Source organism: Pteronotus mesoamericanus, unplaced genomic scaffold, assembly GCF_021234165.1.
Source record: "Pteronotus mesoamericanus isolate MK-2021 breed Mesoamerican mustached bat unplaced genomic scaffold, CSHL_Meso_final scaffold_36, whole genome shotgun sequence".
Lineage (NCBI taxonomy): Eukaryota > Metazoa > Chordata > Mammalia > Chiroptera > Mormoopidae > Pteronotus > Pteronotus mesoamericanus.
In genome coordinates, this window is record NW_026555313.1 from 24,067,820 (window position 1) to 24,073,866 (window position 6,047).

Here is a 6,047-nt window from a genome sequence, read left to right on the forward strand (position 1 = left end):
TGTTTCCATTGTGGCGTCATTAGGGCCCCAGCACAGCCAGGTAGATAGGTGTAAAGGCAAGTCCAGGTTTCCAGTTTCATCTGGACTATCAAACAAAGAAAAGTAACGCCGGTAGGGCTTCCCGCCTCCCCCCGCCCGCGCCCAGGAGGAAGCCCAGCAACTCCAGGCCAGTCCACCCAACTTGTAGGAGTGCTCAGGATATGTCAGTTTCCTCTCCCGTTCTTCACAGCTGGTATATTTGTTTATTACTACTGTCCTGAAATCCCTGTGTGTCTTCTATTTCCCACAGAAACTAGATGCAATCAGGAGAAAAATACTTAAATATTTGCCTACATTCTTACCTGTGCTCAAAGTAAGAACAAGTGTGTCTGTTCTTGTTCAAAACCAGTCCCTTCTGGATCTCAACCCTTTCTTTCTTTAGGGCCCTCACTAGATCACATTTTACAGATGGCTAATGAATGCAACAGACACTCTTCTAGGCATTGGGGATACAGCAGTGAACAAAACAGGCAAAACCTTGCCATCGAGGAGCTTACATTCTAGTAGAAGCAGAAGGACAATGATCAAATAATTAAACTATATAGTATGTTAGATGGCAGGAGTAACTGTGGAGGCAAATAAAGCAGGGAGGGGGATATGAAGTGTGAGTTGTAGTCAGAGATGACCTCAATGAGAAGGTGAGATTTAAATGATCTGAAGGAGTTGAGGGAGTGAGCCATCTGGATATCTCGGGGAAGAATTTTGGAGGCAGAGGAAACAGTAAATGCAGAGGTCCTGAGATGGGAGCATACTTGCTACTTTGGAGGAAGAACCAGGAGGTCATTGTGGCTGGAGTGAAGAGAGAGAGTGGGAGATGAGCTGAAAGAGATAAGGGAAAGACTTCACCTTGGAGGACTCCAAGGCCAATGTGATGACTCGAAGCTTTTATTCTGTCATGGAAGCTATTGGAAGATTTTGAGGGACATGAATTTGACTTTTTTTTTTTTTAAAAAAAACAACATAATCTTTTTAGCTACTGAAGGGAGAACAGATATGAAGAGAGCCAGAGTAGAAGCAGGAGACCATTTAGGAGAACACTGCAATCATCTGGTGAGAGATGGTGGTGGCTGGGGTTAGTGTGGTGAGAGATGGTGAGAAATGGTTGGATTCTGGATGTCTTTTGAATGTAGAGCTAACAGGTTCTTCCTATGGGTTATGTACTGTGAGAAAGGGAGGAATTTTTGGCCTGAACTTTGAGAGGGTATAGGTTGTGGGAGGAGCAGGTTTTGGGGTAAAGGTAGGTCAGGAGCTTGGTTTAATGCATGTTAAGTTTGAGATGTCTTTCAGACATATTAGGATGTCAAAAGAGCAGCTGGATGCACATGTTTGGCAAAATCTGGGTTGGAGATATAAAATTGAGAGTCATCAGTATATGGATATTATTTAAGCCATGAGATTAGAAGAGATCACCAGGGAGCAAGTATAAGTAGGGAAAAAAACTATGTGCAAGGACTGAATCCTGGAACTCTCCAACATTAAATGATTTTAGAAATGTATAGGAACCATCAAAGAGACTAAGGAATGGCCAGTGAAGGAGGGAGAAAACAAATCCAGGAGATGGTGGCGTGCTGAAAGCCAACAGCAGGAGACTCACTAAGGAAGAAAGATCAATTGTGTCAAATGCACACAGGTTAAGTAAGAAGAGTCTGAGAATTGATTTAGAAGGTTGTTGGTGATAGAGCCTGACAAAAATGCTTTTGGTGGAGTGATGGGGTGCAAGTTTGATTGTGGGTGCGTTCCAGAAAGAATGGGAGAGGGACGGATACAGTATAGAGAACTCTTTGGAGGAGTTTTGTGGTGAAGCAAGGAAAGATAATGGGTGGTAGCTAAAAAGAGAAGTAAGGTCAAGGATATATTTTAAAAGTCTTCTATTTATTTATTTTTAGACAGAGGGGAAGGGAGGGGGAAAGAGAGGGAGAGAAACGTCAATATGTGGTTGCCTTTTGTGCACCCCCGTACTGTGAGGGGAGGGGGCTGGCCCACAACCCAGATATGTGCCCTGAATGGGAGTCAAACCAGAGATCCTTTGGTTTGTAGGCCAGCGCTCAATCCACTGAGCCACACCAGCCAGGGTTAAGGATATTTTTTTAAATGGCAAAAATAACCATATGTTTATATACTAGTGAGAAAGAGCCAGTAGAGAGAGGGAACTGATGATGCTAGACAGAGAGGAGAGTAACTGGAGAAATATCATTGATGAGGTAAGAGAGGATGGAATAGAGTAGAGAGTGAGGACCTCAGTTGGTTAAGGGCACAAAGAGTTCATCCAAAGGGAGAAGAGGGAAGTCACAATATTTGGACACAGATGCAGGAAGGTGAATGGATGGTGCAGTAGAAGCTAGTGGAGATTCTCTCCTGGTGGCCTTTTTCCTCTCAGTATATTAGGAAGCAAGTTCAGCTGAGAGTGAATCAAGGATGAAGGAGGGAGGGCTGGGATTTTAGAAAAGAGGAGGAATTATAAACTAGCCATCTAGGAGAGTAGTTCTCAAGCTTGACTGTGTATTGGAATTACCTAGAGAGTCTGTTAAGACCCCACCCAGAGTTTCTGATTCTGGAGGTTTGGGGTGGGCCTGAGCACTTGCATTTCTAATGAGTTTCCAGGTGATCCTGCAGCTGTTGGTCCTGGGATGACCTTTTGAGAACCACTTTGGTAGCAAATGGGAGAGTGAATGAATTATGGAAATATAGTCGGGTTGTCAGGCAGCATCAAGGGCCCATTTAAGGTTAGAAATCATGGATTGTAAGTGTCTATTCAGCATTCTGATCATGTTCACAGTTATTGTTACAGGTTTAGAGTCCTGTATCTTTAACACTTTCATTTTCTATTTACTTATAATAGTCTCCAAATTTTCCCCCCTTAAAAAAATGAAAATCTTTAAGGGGGTGTGTGTGCATGGTGGAGAGGGATAAAAGGGTGAAAAAATGGGACAACTGTAATAGCATAATCAATAAGATATCTTAAAAATGAAAATCTTTAGGCACCAGCTCTCTCCTCTTCACAGTTCTCTTGGAAGAGTTGTGCATACTACATATCCCCACCTCCCTGTCTGTACAGCATCCTCTTGTCTTTTACCTATTGGACATCAGGAAACCTCTCTTACCCAGTCACTTTGATCTCCTACTTGCTTACTCCAAGGGGCTGTTTTAGTTACAATCAGTTACTTGACCTCCTGTAAACTCAATACCTCCAACCATTCCCTCCTTAAAGTTCTCTCTTCTTTTAGGCTTTGTGACAGTGCTTTTCTGGTTTTCCTCTTGATAGTTCTGTCTCATTCTCCTTTTCCTCTAGTGTTCCTTTATCCTCTGTATTTTAATGTAGTTTATAGCATACTGGTTGTTATACAGTAGTCCTCCTCATCTGCAATTTTGCTTTCTGTGGTTTCAGTTATCCATGGTCAACCATGGTCTACCATGGTCTAAAAATATTAAGTGGAAAATTCCCAAAATAAAACATTCATAAGTTTTAAATTATGTGCTCTTCTGAGTAGCTTGATGAACTCTCATGCCATCCCACTACAACAGGCCCAGGATGTGAATCATCCCTTTGCTTAAGGTATCCATGTTGTATACGCTACTTGCCTGTAGTCACTTAGTAGCTGTCTCAGTATTGCAGTATGGCAATGCTTGTGTTCAAGTAACTCTTATTTTACTTAGTAATGGACCCATAGCCACTCACATAATGTTTATTACAATATATTGTTATAATTGTTCTATTTTATTGTTAGTTGTTGATCACTTACTGTGCCTAATTTATAAATTAAATTTTATCATAGATATATATGTATAGGAAAAAAAACGTAGTATATATAGGGTTTGGTGCTATCCCTGGGGTTCATCATCCATTGTGAGTCTTGGAATGTATCCCTAGAGAATAAGGGAGGACTGCTGTATGTGCAGATTGTAGATTTCCTGAGATATCTTCTTCCTTTTTAAATAAAGAATTATTTATTTATTTTTAGAGAGAGGGGAAAGAAGGGAGAACGGGAGAGAAATACTGATTGGTTGCATCTTGTACACACCCTGACTGGGGACTGAATGTGTAACTCAAGCATGAGCCCCAACTGGGAATCGAATCAGCAACCTTTCGCTTTGCGGAACCATGCTCGACCAACTGAGCCACGCCAGTCAGGGCCTGAGATATCTTCTGGTTACTGTCTCTGAGGCCTGAAACATTTATATCTGTTTCTTCATATGTTAAAAAAAAAATGGGATTGGTACCTGCCTTGTAAAGTTGATTTGAGGATTAAATGAGCTAATGCATGTGAAAAGTTACAGCAATGCTCAGCACATACTGAGTATGTAACAGTACTCTGATCTGTCACTCATCCATCAGCTGCTACTTGTATGGGTCGATGATGCCAAAATCTGTATTTCCAGGTAGACTTTGTTCCTGAGCATCAGTTGTAATTATCCAACTGCCTCCTGACATACCCTTGGACGTCCCATCAGCATCCCAACCTCAACATATTCAACCTTAAACTCATCGTTTTCCACTCAGTTTGCTCCCCTTCCTTTATTCTCCACATCTATGAACGACACCATCATCTATCCCATTTCCTAGCCAGAAATTTGCTAATTTCCAACTTCTCCTCTCCCTTAATTTTTACAGAGATGATGTCTTAGTCTACAAAATCAGATATGCCGGAAATATAACCTTGTTTTAAATAATATACCTCCATATCTGTTTACAGCCGGCCCCTATTCTACTGGAGAGCTGAACACCTAAATTCTGGGAAGATGTCTTATATATATTTGCCCAAGCATTGGAGAGAGTGGCCCCTGTTATTAAATGGCCACCCAAGCATCTTCTGAGGTGTCTACTGCCTGGTTCCTGCTTGCATGGCCTCTGTAGGTCTAGTATCTCTGCTAAATCTAGGTCACCCTTGGACACATGGGCACATTTCTTTTGTTTTCAGGCCTGGGAGTAGCATGAAAAAGTGTTACCTGTTTAAAGTTACAGCTACTTCCAAAACAGGCTACACTCTGTAGTCATTTTCTCTTTCTGGGACCTCATCTCCTTCCTGAGGCTCTACCCAGGATGAAGGAGTGGGGCTGCATTGCTGTTGGATCTTGAAAACTTTCTTGGGGGTTTTGCTGTCTCTCTATGCTCAAGTCCCTGAGGGCAGAACCCACCAATGTCTCTACTATTGTTCTTGTGTGCTGGTGGTGCTGGTGGTGATGCCCCTGGGAGACCTGGCTTTACCTACGATATTTTCTCCACACCTTTTGTCCAGACTGTGGGTCCTTTCTGTTTTATTAAGGTCCTAGGTAATTGAAACTTAAAAGCCAGAAGTGGCTTGCTATTTGCCCCTCTGGTATTTGCTGTCATATTCTCTCACTGAGGCATAAATACAAAAGCTTGGCTGCTTAAAGTGGGGCTATAGGGCAAAAGGGAAGCAAACAAAAAAATCATATTTAAAAATATCCTCTCACCATATTCCCTACATCTAGGGGAGCTGTATCTTATCGATTCTGTCTCTTTTCCCTTAAGTTTCCTCTCTCTCCATCTCCATTGCTTTTGTCTTTTTCGGAGTTCTGTTCTTTCATGTTTCTCTTGGTTTGGCAATATTCTGTCCCCAACCTTGAGAGTCAAGTTGCTGAAACAGTAGGAAGTTTTGCAGTTGACCTATGAAATACTGATAATTTTTTTATCTTCACTAACATCAAACATTAAAATGTAGCATATTAAATAAAGGAAACATTTTTTCAAATCTCTCCCATCTTCCACCCATCTCCTTACTCTCATTTGATGATCTTGCTACTTGTATGGAAATCCCTGAACTTCCCATGTTCAGGTTCACAAACCTCTTCACTTCCACGCCTATTGTCTTTGACTATATTCCTAGCTCTGCACCCTTCCCATCTTTCCTCACCTGAGACTCAGCTTCTTTATGTTCTCCCACTTCATCAATATTTCCTTGTCTCTGGGAAAAATCACCATCAGCATACGACCATGCTTTAGAAGCTTCCATCTTAAAAATAAACACTCTTTTCTTAACTCCACCTCC